Below are 16,469 nucleotides of genomic sequence, written 5' to 3' on the forward strand. Positions count from 1 at the left end.
AGACTATTAGTAGCAGGTTAGTAACACTCTCCTCTGCTCCCTTCCTCTATCTTTTTCAGCCAGGTCACCTGTGATACAAGTCAGTATTCCACGCCAATCCATATCTGAGTACGTCGGGAGAGGATGTGGAAAGCGGCCACTAGGGGCAACACGAGAGCTACTACCTTCAAGTAAGTTTGGGTTTTTCTAGTGTGTTGTGGACAGGGATGGCGGATGGTTGCAATCCTGATCAAATCCAGCTATGTTTGTTTTAATATATAATATAATATATGCCATTTAGCTGACGCTTTTATCCAAAGCGACTTACAGTCATGTGTGCATACATTCTACGTATGGGTGGTCCCGGGAATCGAACCCACTACCCTGGCGTTACAAGCGCCATGCTCTACCAACTGAGCCACAGAAGCCTATCCCTAACCTTAACCCTTACCTTAACCATTCAGAGTTAATACCTAACCTTAAGGTTTTGGACTTAATGCCTAAACTTAACCGTAAACACTTTTGAGATTTGCAACAACTTTGAAATTTGAAGTTTGAGAAACATGAATGAACGTCTAATTCTGAGGTGAGAGCTAGTTGCTCTTGTTAGAGGCTAGAGACGCTTAGGTACAGAAGAGATGAGGCAGTACTCAGGACAGAGCTCAGAGCTAAATTAATCACTTCAAGCCTGTCTGCTCTCTTACAGTAAAACAGACAAAGTCATACTGTTAGGGCCCTTTTAGCGGTTCTCGTTGTCGTTTTCTTTAGCGGGCCCCGCTTGCCCTATAAACGTTTCTCTCATTACCGCCAGGCTTCTGCCTAGTTGCCTACAATTGCCTTCCCTTCTTTTTTTTTTTTTTTAATGGTCTGTTTTTCCTTTCTCCCCATCAGCTGTGTCAATGTAATTGAGGGAGACTCAGTTAAGGATCTTTTATGCTCTTTGGTTGTTGAAAGTGTCCTGAAGGGGGTTCGTCAGTGTTTTACAGCGCCGGAGGAAGATGGCGGATCAAGGACAGAACAGCTGCAGACAATAACAGAGGAAATTGGTCCTCTGGTGCAGAGGAGGGTGGAGGAGGGGGATGAGTACACGGCACGGCCTTAAAAAGACAGCTAACACACACGGAACACTATCACTGCAGTTTGGTTACTGCTTACCATCCAGCAGGCCCTCTGGCTCGGCTCCATCAGCCAGCTCTGCAGGGGAAACAACCTTAGCTTGATGTTATAAATTGGTGAAAATGGGATGCAAATTGGGTCTGAAATTGTATTAAAGTCTTTTGACAGGTGAAATTGCATGAAAGTCTATATGACAGGTATGAGTGATGCTGAAAAGACAGATTCTGTGTTACAGGCAGTTTCAATTGTGATATCAGGAGAGAGGGTGGGAGAGGGAAGAGAAGAGGAAGAGGGGAAGATAGAGATGGAAAGAGAAATCTAATAACTGTTGGCGACAAAAAAAACTACCTTTGTGCCATATTAGCTGCAAAATATGTAGCTCCCTGCCACACCCATAGGGACAGCCAATGGAACGGCCATCCAGAGCAATAACATTGCTGCCAGTGTCTTTCTCACTATTTCTTACTGTAGTGTCCAGTTAATTGTTACTACTCATTGAGTATTATTATTGGTCCTATTATTATCTATCTGCGTCATCATTGATTTTATATGTCTATATGTTTGCTTTGGCAATGTATGTGGTAACACTTTCCATGCCAATAAAGCCATTTGAATTTAAGAGAGAGAGAGGGGAGTGGGAGAAAGACGGATTGAGAGAGAGAGAGAGAGAGAGAGAGAGAGAGAGAGAGAGAGAGAGAGAGAGAGAGAGAGAGAGAGAGAGAGAGAGGAGACTGACAAACTTAGTCTTCCAGCTGTCAAGATAATACACTAGAAATATGAAGAGGAACCACTGTGTCCACGCCACGGACGCCATTAGTCCAATATTCCCACTCAGATGGGAACATTCCGCTTTCCTACACTACTTCACTTAGAAAGCAGGAGATAAAGCGAGGGGTGGCAGAGACAGAGAGGATAAAAAGAGAGAATAGGAGAGGGAGACCGACGCCGAGAGAGAATATAAAAGAGAGAATGGAAGTCAGAAAGATTGAATAGAAGAGAGATTTAGGTCAGGGCTGACACTGTGACTGTAGCACAGAGGCTGGCCCAGGATTGAGGTCAGCGGCTGGCTGGACACACAGCCTAGTCTGAGTCACAGTCCAGAAGAACACTGTCGCCAGTGAATCACTAGTCATTAGAAATCAAATGACTATCTGTGTGTTGTGACATTTCCCTACTATGGGAATTTGGCCTATGTAGAAATATACCATTTTTAATTGTTCATTACATATGGTATCTCCTTCATAGAATACACCATGCACATTGTAGTCATTCAGCAGACGTGTTTATCCAGAGCAACTTAAAGTAGTAAGTTCATACATCTTTGCAAGCACCATGCTCTACCATCTGATCCACACTGATTGTACAACATGTCAAGAGCACATTCCTAAAATTGAGTTGCACCCCTCCCCTTTTTGCCCTCCGAACAGCCTCAATTAGTTGGGGCATGGATTCTACAAGGTGTCAAAAGCATTCCACAGGGATGCTGGCCCATGTTGACTCCAATGATACCACAATTTTGTCAAGTTGGCTGGATGTCCTTTGGGTGGTGGACCATTCTTGATACACACTGGAAACTGTTGAGCGTAAATAACCCATCAGCATTACTGTCCTTGACACAAACTGGTGCGCCTGGCACCTACTACCATACCCCTTTCAAAAGCACTTAAATCTATTGTCTTGCCCATTCACCCTCTGAATGGCACACAGACACAATCCATGTCTCAATTATCTCAAAGTTTAAAAATCCTTCTTTAACCTGTCTCCTACTCTTTACCTACACAGATTGAAATTGATTTAACAAGTGGCATCATTAAAGCATCATAGCTTTCACCTGGATTCACCTGCTAAGTCTATGTCATGGAAAAACCAGGTGCTCTTAATGTTTTTTACACTCAGTGTATGTGTCTAGTTGCATGGCCAGTACAACCCCAGACAGGAAGAGACAGAGACCATCTACAGGCAGAGATGTCTGAACCAGGTATTTCTGACTGCTCCTCCCTTACCACAAAATGGCTGACAGTATGTTGTGGTCTATCCTCATGGCAATGAATGAGATACGGTAGGTCGAATCCATATAGAATCAGAGTTAAAACCCTTGACCCAAGGCCAACCACAAGTGTGTTCTGGGGAATGCTTTCTCTCTCTCTGTCTGGCATCATCCAAACAGACACACACTCATATAACACACAAAAATACACACACTTTAGCTCCACAATTACTTTCTAATCGATGGTCTGGCCCCTGTCTAAACTTGTGCAGACCTGGGCAAGCAGGGCCAAATGAATCCTGACTTTGATATGAAATAAACTGTAGGAGCTTCCCATGTCAATGTTTCATTCCTTCTTCTTCTCTCGCTCCTCTCTTCTCCCTCCATCACATCTCCTTTAGAGTGAGGAATGAGGGCAGAAAAGGGGATGAGAAGAGGGAGAGTGGCAGGAGGGCTAAGGAGAAGGGCTGTGGGATGAGGAGAGATGGGATATGGAGGTGAAGGTTGTGGTCGAGGGTCACGGGTAAGGGGATGATGAGGAGCAGGGAGGCAGGGTTGTGGATGATGATGAGGGGAAAAGGGGGTGAGGAGATGGGTCCACATTAGGTCAGCCTGCTACTTGAGTGTTATAAGGTTCCACTTGACCCAATTACAGCAGAGAAAGAGAAAGAGAGAGGCAGACCAGAGAGAATGATTAACCCACGGCCACACACACACAGCCACAGGCGCTCTGGGCCTGAGAGGGGGGAGAGGGCTTGAGAGAGGGGAGAGGGGATAGGGGAGAGAGGGGAAGGGGCCTGAGAGATGGGAGAGGGGGGAGTGGGGACAGGGGAGGGGAGAGAGGAGGAGGGGGCTTGAGAGGGGGAGAGGGCCTGAGAGATGGGCGAGGAGGGAGTGGGACAGGGAACGGGGGAGAGAAGGGGAGGGGGCTTGAGAGGGGAGATGGGAAGGATAGAGACTTAGTGATCCAATTTTGGTTGTAGTGGTTGCTGTTTGTTGGGTGTTTGATTACAGAGACACCATTTTCTGGACCTCATGACCTCTCATGCGTTATGGTGGCGCTCATGGGCAAATCCCTTCCCTGAAGCATTATTTACTTGATTGTCCTTTACTCTGTGATTCATACCAAACATTTTCACTGCCCACTAAATCAGTTCTGCCTCCTCTCTTCCTTTCCTCTGTCTCTTTGACCTCCTCTCCGCCCAGTAAAGTTCACCCCAGTTTGTCTTCCTCAACAACTCCTCCCCTCCTCCACTCTGCCGTCTCTCTCCAACAGAGACTCAAATAAATAGTGACGCTTCACACAGACCCCATGAAACCATCTGAAATACTTTATATGTCTCCTATTGATTGGCCCCTGGCCTCTTCCTCAACCGCCTGGCTCGGCATTAGTATCGACGAGGAGGAGATTTCTCACCCTGCCTGCTATAAAGCAGCCATTTCCGTGCCCTTTCAACGACGGAGAATTAGATGAAGTGCTATTTACAACCCTTCCTCTCTGTACCGACACATAGACAAAGTGCTGCGGGTGTGTACTCCAAGGGCCATGAGTGCTGCCGTTGGGTCGAATACGTTTTGGAGTCTCTGACAAGTCTCACTTTCCAGTATAACGTCCCTTTCAGACTCTCTAGCACTGTCATATACACCTCAGAGTAATTTGAAAGTGTCTTAGAGACTCAGATCAGGTTTACTTCATGTTATAATCTTGAAATACTATATGAGATTAGAAAGGACCTAAATTGCCGCAAGGAGACCTAGATACAATGTGGTGTGTTAGGATGAGATGAATCCTGCAGGACAATCACCTTTCCCGAGCTATCATCTCTGTGTCTAGCTGTGTTATTCTGGAAACTCTAAATATCAAGCTTGGTGAAGTCTGTATGCGAGACAGACACAACACAATCTCTCCAGCCTGAAAGAGGCTCATCCTTCCTGTTAATGGAGAATAAAAAAACAGAACAGAAGGAAAATATAAAGAGGTGAACGAGCTACAAAGGAAGAGCTGGCTGGCCTAGACTTTAAAAAGTCCTTGACCTTGGCGTTAGGGCCAACCTTCAGCGTTGCCTTTATTTCAGACGTGCTAATGAACAGTCACGTCCTATAAGGGCCTCTACCAAACTAGGCCACGGGAGAAAAAAAAAGAGAAAAGAGGGAGAGTTTTTTTTTTTTTTTTTTTTTTTTTTAAAGAGTGGACTCGCCGCTCGTCTTAACCAATCTCTTATCATGGTTAGTCACTCACCCTGAAGGTTGAAACCTAGAAGTTGGACAATCAGAACGTCAGAAAATCACACGATAAAACCTGGTGCATAGACCCCGTTTACCATCTCAGTTGCTTCTCTCTCTGCCACGAACGAGAGCAACTTTGTTGTATAAAATACGAGATGTGCATTTGGAATAGAGAAGTATTTTCCTCCTCCTGTCACACCAGAGATATTGGAATTCATAACATGGGGAACATAATTGGTTATAGGGAATATTGTGAACGGAAAAGGAGTGAAAGAAAGAAAAGGAAAGGGAAAAAGTAAACTCATTTGCAAGTGACTACACTTATAATTAAATTCCAAGCTAAAAGCCTTGCTTGTCATGTGTACTCATTTGCATCTCTGTTAAATATTCATGAATTTATTTGCATGAGCAGGCACAGTGTCTACACATGAGACGTCACACAGAATTTTTAATATATACTTTATAATATTTGACAATCTGCCCAATGGCACCAGACAGGGTAATGCATTTTGTAGGGATATTTTTTTTTTACAGATATGGAAAGCCATAGTTACTGGAAAATTCACAAAATGATATTCATTCATCTCTCAACAGCTACAGTAGAAAGAAGAGGCGATTGATTCCATGGTAAACTACTTGAGGATGCAGAAGTGGCTACTGAGTAGGGCTGTTTACTGAAGCACCTCAGGAATTCATGCTACGAGAACATCAAAACATGCTGTTTATTGGTCTTATTGATTCGTTTTTTTATATGTATTCAATTTTTCCTGACTTGGTTTTCCTGTATTGGATCCATTTATTTTTCATTGTATCTAATTGTCCTCATATGAACCTGATGGCCATCAAAGAGCAAAACATAGATTAATGTGTAGTTCACTGAAAACACACGTTGCATCTTCAAATTACATTGAACCGCTTAGGTCGGTAGTTGCAGTGAACAAAGCCTTCCGTAGGAGAGCATCAAAGTAGGCTTTGAGACACACTCCCTAAGTGACAGACTGGTCCGGATCACATTCTAATACCTCTTTGTTTTATTAAATCACTAAGCAAACACTTTGTGTTTCTCTAAATGCGCTGCTCTCATTCCATTACCATCAGCCCAGACCGGTAGCACAACCAGGGGTGAGAGGCATTCGACACGACAGCATCTTCTAAATATTTAACATCGTGGGACAAAGCAGAGAGAGGGATCGCACTCCGTAAATAAGTAAAAAAACAAAGAGGGAAAACACATAAGAGGAGAGATTAGTCCCTGCTAAAAGTGCAACAATGCCTCACTGTTCCAGCCTGCATAATTTAGAGGCCTTGCTGTGTCCGATCGAGTTCCGGCCCCTCTGGATTGAGACATCCTTCCATGGAGCACCAAGGAAAGAGGGAGAGAGGGAGAGGAGCCGCCTGCTTCCGTTTTGCTCGGGCTCGGTCGGAGAAAATCACAGTTCCGTGTTTACAGATGAGCTAGTTTTCCCAGAACGCACTTTGCATTTTAATGAGGCCCTTGCCTGCATACTAAGTGCACATTAAGCCGATGCAGTGGGGTCGAATGTAGCGATACATTACGGTCAAAGGGAAACAGCCTCTTCAAATTTTTAAACAAACAAAAGTTTTAGAGGGGCCACAGTTGTTGTGATGCAGATTAGGGTGGAAGTTGTGCTGGTGGTTGTGCTGGTGGTAGGGATGATGAGGAGGAATACTCGGAAGAGGCTGGCTCATAAGTGATTATCTTTATGTTGAGATTGATGATAGTGACGATAGTGTCAGCGTTAGCTCTGTTAAGTGTCCAATTCAGAGGTATGATCCAGTTAAACCACAGTATCCCCCAAATACCGCTCCCCCTAATACAATGATACATTTTCATAGAAGAAGTCTTCATTTTCGAAAAGTTATTTAGAGAAGGAGTACCCGTATGTACTGTACTGACCCCACTTTCAGAGGGTGTCTCAAGGAGAGTTGGGGTACGCAAAAAGCACATTTCCAATTCACACGTGCGTATTAATACACACTTGTACATGTATGAAACAGGACAAATATAAGCACCCACCTAATTATTATTAATTAGTATATACAGTAGAAGTTGGAAGTTTACACTTGGAATCATTAAAACTTGTTTTTCAACCACTCCACAAATCTCTTGTTAACAAACTCTAGTTTTGGCAAGTCGTTTAGGACTTCTACATTGTGCATAACACAAGTAATATTTCCAACAATTGTTTACAGACAGATTATTTCACTGATAATTCACTTTCTCACAATTCCAGTGGGTCAGAAGTTTACATACACTAAGTTGACTGTGCTTTGAAACAGCTTGGAAAATAATTGACATAATTTGAGTCAATTGGAGGTGTACCTGTGGATCTATTTCAAGGCCTACCTTCAAACTCAGTGCCTCTTTGCTTGACATCATGGGAAAATCCAAAGAAATCAATCAAGTCTTCAGAAAAAATTGTAGACCTCCACAAGTCTGGTTCATCCTTGGGAGCAATTTCCAAACTCATGAAGGTACCACGTTCATCTGTACAAACAATAGTACGCAAGTATAAACACCATGGGACCACGCAGCCGCCATACCACTCAGGAAGGAGACGTATTCTGTCTCCTAGAGGTGAACGTACTTTGGTGCGGAAAGTGCAAATCAATCCCAGAACAGCAGCAAAGGACCTTAAAAATAAATGATGTATGCTACTTTTTAACTAGCCAAGTCAGTTAAGAACAAATTCTTATTTACAATGACAGCCTATCATGGTCAAACACAGACGACGATGGGCAATTGTGTGCCGCCCTATGGGACACCCAATCATGGCCAGTTATGTGCCAGTTAAGTGATACAGCCTAGAATCGAACCAGGATCTGTAGTGAACCCTCTAGTACTGAGATGCAGTGCCTTAGATATCTGCGCCACTCAGGAGCCCCTAAGAAAACTTGATGATCTGAAAAGAGAGACCATGTTTTTCTTTTCCCTTAATATTCCCAACCTTCCTAGTGAGTGAGAAACTAATTACAACTTCTCTCATTACTGTAATTGAGTAGTTTTCCAAGTACTTATACTTTTTTGATAATTGTTTTAGTAATCATTCATTGTACTTCTACTTCAGTAAAATGTCATTAAAGTAACAGTCCTTCTAATTGAGCAGGATATTTCAGTCCTCTTTCCACCCCTGGTGGTCTACTATTCCTGCAGAATTCCTGGTTTCCTTGGAGACAGCCAGGGAGCGTCGGCGAAATGGAAGATGCCAGGTCTTTTCAGGCTCAAGCGGGAAGGATCCTGCTGTGGCCAAAGCCCTATCCGGAGCGCCGGGAATCCAAACTGACATAGATTTTCCATCGCCCAGTCGGAGCCAAACACCGGCTGACAGTATCAAGCACTTCCTTCAGGCCCTGTCTATGACAGCCAGACCGCTGCATTAAGGACTAGACTACAGGCCAGCAGAAAGACTGACCAAGGAAGGCCTTCTTCATTCATTGACTCAATCATGAACCCCAAATTCTCAAAATGGCTTCCTGTTATTTGTTCACATTTCCGAAAAATGCACATTGTTTCGAATAATGTTCTGGGTTGCTATACATAACCCATGCTTAATTAAGCAAAAGCTTCGTCCTTATGGAAGTATGTGTCCCTGAAATGTGAAATATAATATTTTTGCTTAACCTTTCAGAAAATAATTCCTGCTATTTCCTGAAGTGCTACATTTGTCTGAAATAATTTGCAACCTGATTATCTTGGGGGAAATGAACAGTGCCATTTGTAGATGAAAGTAAAATAAATGGCAAGGTCTAGAAACGATAGCTCAGGGGATCAAATCCAGACAGGTCAGGGAAGTAAGAAAAATAAAGTGGCCTCCTTTCCGACCATGTGTTTGGTCCCCGGGTATTACACATATTTTAACCCTGCGACGGCTGAAAAGCCACTCAGGCTCAGAGGAAATGGGTTGAAGGGAGAGTGAGGGAAGGTGTGCTTTGCTTAGTGAACCTCCCAGAGAGAGAAAAGTAATCTCTCACTCTGATAAGATATGTGTTCAAAGCTTATTAATTTGAATTCTATGTTATGACAGGGTTGAATGAATTGCTAATATTTACTATGGTATTTCAACTGGAGGATATTGCTAGATAAGTGCCATTCCAATAGCTAAGATCTGACCTCAGAAAAGTTTTTAACCCCTAGAGTGGTTTCGACTAGATAGTAATCTGTTCAAGAACATAGTAAGTGTCAGAGGTGACAAATAACAATTTCATGGTCAGGGTAAGAGATATTCCAATGTATGTACAGTACTCATATTTACAAATGGCAATACATTAACATATAATGGAACTGAGTTAGAGTTGACAAATCCATAAGTGGCTCTTGGAATGATACCTAAAGCGGACATTGCCATTGGCTGCACAGAGTAGAGAAATCCCATGCAGCCTTGTTTACGTGTTCAAACACTGGAATGTGAGATTAATATACACCTCAATTACATGTTGACCAGACCATACACGTCGCGTGAGCATCGCAAATTAAATGTAGAAATCCATGGTATTAAATTATTGCACCCACACTGCTCGCGTGCGCCAACGAGCGTCTGCGATGCCAAGGGCTAAAATAGAACTCCTTTCTATTTCTGACGCAGATCGCGCTGCAACACCTGCCTCTCCCATCTCCTCATTGGTTTTTAGAAGCAGGTACCCACGTTCCATCTCCTCATTGGTTATACCCACGTGGGTGATTGAAAGACAAACTGTTGCCGGTAGTCGTGGTAATACTATGAAAGTTTAGATACCTATCACCATATAAGTTTAAAGATGAAAAAGCCTGGAAGGAGGAGAGATGAAGACCTTGTGCATTTCAGGTAAAATAACAACTCAATGTTTATATCCCAGGACAAATTAGCTAGCAACAGCAAGCTAGCTAAATAGGACGAATTAGCTAGCAAGTGCAAGCTAACTAGCTAAATTGCCATACATGTTTGCGCAGTGTGATGGCGACTACGTTGTCTGTGGACCTTTTGGGGCGGTAAGCAAATTGGAGTGGGTCTAGGGTGTCAGGTAGGGTTGAGGTGAAAGCACTTCATGATGACGGAAGTGAGTGCTATGGGGCGATAGTCGTTTAGCTCAGTTACCTTAGCTTTCTTGGGAACAGGAACAATGGTGGCCCTCTTGAAGCATGTGAGTACAGCAGACTGGGATAGGGATTGATTGAATATGTCCGTAAACACACTAGCCAGCTGGTCTGCGCATGCTCAGAGGACACGGCTAAGGATGCCGTCTGGGCCTGCAGCCTTGCGATTGTTAAAACGTTTAAATGTTTTACTCACGTTGGCTGCAGTGAAGGAGATCCCGCAGTTTTTGGTTGCTGGCCGTGTCGGTGGTAGTATATTGTCCTCGAAGCGAGCAAAGAAGCTGTTTAGTTTGTCTGGGAGCAAGACATTGAGGTCCACGATGGGGCTGGTTTTCTTTTTGTAGTCCATGATTGACTGTAGACCCTGCCACATACCTCTCATGTCTGAGCCATTGAATTGTGACTCTACTTCATCTCTATACTGATGCTTGGCTTGTTTGATTGCCTTGTAGAGGGAATAGCTGGTTCGCACTTTCAGTTTTGCGCGTATGCTGCCATCAATTCACGGTTTCTAGTTGGGGAAGATTTTAATAGTCGCCGTGGGTACAACATCACCGATGCACTTGCTAATAAACTCGCACACTGAATCAGCATATACATCAATGTTGTTGTTCAAGGCCTCCCAGGGGGCACAGTGGTTAAGGGCGCTGTACTGCAGCGCCAGCTGTGCCATCAGAGACCCTGGGTTCGCGCCCAGGCTCTGTCATAACCGGCCGTGACCGGGAGGTCTGTTGGGCGACGCACAATTGGCCTAGCGTCATCCGGGTTAGGGAGTGCTTGGTCGGTAGGGATGTCCTTATCTCATCGCACACCAGCGACTCCTGTGGCGGGCCGGGCGCAGTGCGCGCTAAACCAAGGTTGCCAGGTGCACAGTGTTTCCTCCGACACATTGGTGCGGCTGGCTTCCGGGTTGGATGCGCGCTGTGTTAAGAAGCAGTGCGACTAGGTTGGGTTGTGTATCGGAGGACGCATGACTTTCAACCTTCATCTCTCCTGAGCCCGTATGGGAGTTGTGGCGATTAGTCACGATAGTAGCTACTACAACAATTGGACACGATGAAATTGGGGAGAAAAAGGCGTAAAATAAATAAAAAATGTTGTTGTTCAATGCTATCCGGCACATATCCCAGTCCACGTGATCAAAGCAATCTTGAAGCGTGGAATCAGATTGGTTGGACCAGCGTTGAACAGACCTGAGCACGGCATTTCCTGTTTTAGTTTCTGTCTATAGGCTGGGAGCAACAAAATGTCGTGGTCAGATTTGGCGGGAGAGGGATTTGTATGCGTCGTGGAAGTTAGAGTAACAATGATCCAGGTTTTTTCCAGCCTGGGTTGCGCATTCGATATGCTGAGCCTTGATTTCAGATTAGCATTGTTAAAATCCCCAGCTACAATAAATGCAGCCTTGGGATATGTGGTTTCCAGTTTATATAGACCAATGAAGTTCTTTCAGGGCCGTCGAGGCGTTTGCTTGGGGGGTAGACACGACTGTGATTATAATCTAAGAGAATTCTCTTGGTAGATAATGCGGACACCATTTGATTGTAAGAAATCCTAGGTCAGGTGAACAAAAGGACTTGAGTTCCTGTATGTTGTTATGATCACACCACAACTCGTTAACCATAAGGCATACACCCCTGCGCTTCTTCTTACCAGAGCTATGTTTGTTTTTGTTGGTGTGATGCGTGAAGAAACCAGGTGGCTGTACCGACTCTGATAACGTATCCCGAGTGAGCCATGTATATTGCTGTATATTCCAGTGGCGAACTGTGACTATTAGAGCTAGGCCCTCAATTGCGGAAAAATATCTGACTTCATACGTATAGATAGGGAACTTTGATGCCTGTGTATACAGAGCATGACTTGAGACTTTTCTTTTGCAGACCTACAATATGTAGGAGAAGCAATTGTTTGATGACAGAGTCAAACGGTCCTAAGCCACGCCTTGGCTGTGGCTCGCAGAAGCACCACACGTACACAACGGTTGCAAAAAATCAATAGCAGGAAGCACTTTAGAAGAAAATACAGTTGCGTCGTTTCAAAGACGTATTTGCTAAAACGAACAGTCACTCAAATAGTGGCGGAATAAATTCAACCACACAACTACTCACATTGTTTCAAGACCACGGACAGTATATGCTGTCAGAGAGAAAAAAGTTGCACTTTATTCGATGTTCTATCTCCAGCATGCATCAATAAAAAAAAGCATCACAGCACGAAACGTCAATACCTTTGTTTTTACGACACAACCAGTGATCTAAAGTTTAAATAATATTTTACACATTATATTCAAAATGATATGAACGATATAGCAACAAAAATCAAGCTCTAGATTAAAACAAAAAGTCCCTTCACCATTATGATTATCATTTAAAACCGAAGTCTATTCTCCTGTCCTTCTTTATGAAGTGGGCAATGGCAGGTTGTCTTTTGATTTTGAAGCCAAAATAAGTTATTTTTCGATTGTGATTAAAGCCAGGGCTGACAGTCAGGCCTGTCCACTGGTGTTCCTGGAATATGTCTGTATCCTTTTTAGTGCAGAAATTGTTCTTTCTACTGATGCAGTGGACACCGTATTGGTCAAAACTAGACAGGTAAGCAAATACAATTGCCGCATACTATCAATTAGTCTTTTCTGCTGGAGAAAGTGGTGTGTTTGGAAAGTTTGGTGTTTCCCTATCTATTGGGAACTTTTGTGGGTCAAGGAGGGAAAGGAACATGAGCATTTCATGGTTATTGAACCTGTTCCTTAGCTGAGTGACAATGTTGACGATGATCACACTGTGTAGCTGTTGGTACTGGCCACGAACGTCTCCTTGCACATGTGTCCTCGTAGGTGAAATTGAATGCTCCTTTTTCCCTCTCTGTGGTGTTGCAGAAGTTGTCCACCCTGGACAAGCAGAACTGCATGTTCTGAAGTATCCCAAACAGCACGTCGGAGTACGCAAACATGGAGTAGATCGCCGATAGCAGGAAGCAGAACTCGTAGCTTGTTACGTGCACCATGTGTCCATCTGCGCTGTGACCTGTGTCTTCATCAAAGGCATCGTGATGGCACCCTATGTATTCATAGAGATCAATGAGTTCCGCCGTTTTTTTCATACGCAGTGCAAACTAGGCGTGAGGAGAAGTTCCATGGTGTTGGCGCCACTCTGGATAGTCTTTGATGGCATATTTCATCCAGTAGTTTTCTTCGTTTGACAGATCTTGAGAAAAACGCTGCTAGGCCACCAAGATGAAAAAAAAAGTATTGCATTCTTTTACTTTACCAGCACCTTGTGACATCACCAGATTAAGAGTGTGCACATAGCAATGAATGAACAGAGCTTGCAGGATAGTTTCTTTCACGTTGGCTTCTACTCCATTTACACCAGAGGCCATGACTGCGGCTCCATCGTAACACTGTGCCACAACTTTGGCCGAGCATTCACACTCCTCTAAAAAGATGATAATTCGGGCAGCAACCGCTTCTGCTCGTTTTTTTCTCAATTACATACATCCTCAAATTTGAAAAACCTTTCCTTCACACCAGCATTGGTAGTGTAACGCAACACATAAGACATTTGGGCTACATTGCCGATGTCTGTCGTCTCGCCAACCACGATGGTTACAAAGGGGGTTTTCTTCAATTTTCCTGTCGTTACATTCGCAACCGCTTGTACCAGGTCATTTTGGATTTTGCTGGAAGTGCCTGTGAACACGGTAGCCGTAGCCAAATGGCAGTTTAACGTGCTGTCATACTCAGCCAAGCATTCCAGTATTTCCAAGTAGTTTCCCTATTAGCTGATTCTTTACCCTCCACGTGTCCTCTGAATGCAAATTATTGCGTGCCTAAAAACACAACCGTATGGAATAAGGCACTTTAGAATCTCCCTGTTGTGTCTGACTTCATTATTGTGAGCAAGTGTCTCATTCCGCCACTGCTCGTTAAGAAGAAGGTCAAGTCTTGTTTCACCAAATATTTTAAACTCACTGTAGCTCGCAGGTGTGAAGTTGAGTTTTGGTTGGTGTCGAAGTGCTGACTGTCAAACAGGCTAAATCTTTGAAACCAGTTGTCCAGCTTGAGCTATTATCTGTGCTGAAGAGTAGGCAATTCCAAGAGTAAAGCTTTTTTGTCAGCTCACAGCATGTTATCCACGGATAGCGCTCATAATTATTAACTTGAAAATGCCTTTCAAACTCTTTCCTCGTGGCACTAAATCAGGCAGTGCAGGAGTTGGTCTCCAGGTATGTACAAGATTGAACTTTTCATTAAAAGTTAGTCTTGAAAAGGGCGATGTTAACAATTTAGTCACCACATCGTCCTCGATTACTCTCTCTGCAGTTGCCACTGCCGTCGCTACATACACTCACTGCAAAAAGATAGCCAGCTAGCTAGGCTCAAGCTTGAGAAAACAAGATAAGGTTCGCAATTAGACCTGAATTAGTGCCTCAAGGCCCTCTAGAGGGCCAATTACATACAATTGTCCCACCTATTACAAGACTATTTGTGATTGGTTGATCCTACTCTCATTCCAAAATGCTGCTCTAATTGAAGTCAACGTCAATGACGTTGGCTGGCACCGTCTGTTCAAAGCCTGAGGACCTAGCCAATTAGCGTTGAGCCCAGCTAGATTATTTCTACCAAGAGACTACCAAAGAAAAATTCTGATTGGATATTTTTTTCTCTTGGATATTAGCCCTTCTTTTTCCAACACAAACGTAAGAAATTCAATAGGAAGATAATTACAATTAAGACAAAAAAAATATTAAATCAATGAAAACAAAATTGCAAATTAAAATATATAAAAATATATACAGATTTGTATCTATCCTTAGGCCCTCTCTGAGGGCGTATAGGGCCCTGACGGTGCCCCACTGGTATATTCGCTGGTGAACTCAGGCTTTTACATCATATATTCATGAGCTCTGGGTTATTTTCAGTATTCAAATTAATCAATATTGCATCATCCATCAAAGTTCTAGTAGTAGTCAGTGTCAGACATAAGTATAGTTAGGAACCATCCATCTTTCATAATACTTTCCCTGACAGGAGTTGTTCAAACTGTCTTGTTTACAATGTGGAGGCAATGTTTACCCAATGTTTGGAGACCCACCCAAGGTATGAGTTTACAGGGTTCAGGGAGAGAAAAACGGAGAGAGACTGAGGGAGAAAGAAAGATATAGATAGAGGGGGAGGGAGGGAAAGAGAAATAGGTAAATAGCCTAATTTTCATTCATTTTATATCCTTCTCTGGGAGCAGAGGTTGTGTTTGTGAAAGCCTGGGAGAGAGACACACTGCAGAGGGTCAGAGAGAGAGAAGCACCATGCCGGCTGGCTGTGCTCCATCAAAGGCCAGGAAGTGCCAGTGAGCAGCACAGTGCCGGAAGAGAATGGCTGAGCACCATTCACAAATGCTCCACCTACACCCCTGTACCACAGCACAGCACCGCACAGCTCCCCAGATTGTAGGCCGCTTGGCACCTACGGCCCGGCACCCACACCATGCCCTGCCCAGGAGCACTGGATATGTTGGCAAGGGTCAGAATTCACAGATTGCGGGGTCGCAGAGATAGAACATGATGCACAGACCCGACAAACGGCTAGTTCCAGCTCTGGATAGAGAGAGTTATCTGTGCAAAGAGGCAAAAATATTACCTTCAGAAATACAGGGAGCAGTACAAGGGAAGAGAGGGTTAAAAAGCACACAATAGATGCAGAACAAAGATCTTGAATAGTCATTGTAACTCAGAGGAAATATAATTTCTGCACAACGGCACGGTCTTAGAGTTCTTCAAATCCAACAATGTAGTGTAGAATTTGAATGTAACGTTTATGTAACTAGGCAAGTCAGTTAAGAACAAATTATTATTTACAATGACGGCCTACCACGGCCAAACTCTAACGCGGACAACTGTGCACCGCCCTATGGGACTCCCAATCACAGCCAGTTATGATACAGCCTGGAATCAATCCAGGGTCTGTAGTGACGCCTCTGCACTGAGATGCAGTGCCTTAAACCGCTGCACCAACATTAAATATGGCTCGCTGTACTACTGTAACGTCATAGCAACGTGTAAATAGTGCAT

At 43.8% G+C, this 16,469-nt stretch overlaps 1 pseudogene; it reads right to left on the reverse strand.

Moving 5' to 3' along the window:
• Positions 1-1,123: 1,123 nt before the first annotated feature.
• Positions 1,124-16,469, reverse strand: part of LOC118384032 (protein lin-28 homolog A-like) — a 105,180-nt pseudogene continuing 89,834 nt past the window's right edge.

This window comes from Oncorhynchus keta, chromosome 4 (genome assembly GCF_023373465.1).
Source record: "Oncorhynchus keta strain PuntledgeMale-10-30-2019 chromosome 4, Oket_V2, whole genome shotgun sequence".
NCBI lineage: Eukaryota > Metazoa > Chordata > Actinopteri > Salmoniformes > Salmonidae > Oncorhynchus > Oncorhynchus keta.